A 430-nucleotide genomic window follows, 5' to 3' on the forward strand; every position below is an offset into this window, starting at 1 on the left:
TCCCACCACCGGGGGGACAGACACTCGGACACCCCAGGCAGATGCCTGCACGCACGCACATCAGCTCTTCACTCCAGAGGCTGCTAAGATGCTGGATTCAGGCCCAGAAAGCCAGAACAGGTCCCTCTTGAGGGACTGCCTCTTGATTCAGAGGGTCAGATGCAATTTCGTCAGCTCTTCACTCCAGAGGCTGCTAAGATGCTGGATTCAGGCCCAGAAAGCCAGAACAGGTCCCTCTTGAGGGACTGCCTCTTGATTCAGAGGGTCAGATGCAATTTCGGAGGTCTGATAAAACAATAAGCAGCAGGAGCGAAGCCCAGGGTGACGCAGAGTTGCAGGAGCCAGTACAGAGCTGCCGAGAGCCCCTGGCCTGATGCTGCACATCCCAGTCCCACACCGGGGGGGGGGCACAGCCCCCCAGGTCCAGACC

This window comes from Egretta garzetta, unplaced genomic scaffold (genome assembly GCF_000687185.1).
Source record: "Egretta garzetta isolate BGI_Z169 unplaced genomic scaffold, ASM68718v1 scaffold209, whole genome shotgun sequence".
NCBI classification, from domain to species: domain Eukaryota; kingdom Metazoa; phylum Chordata; class Aves; order Pelecaniformes; family Ardeidae; genus Egretta; species Egretta garzetta.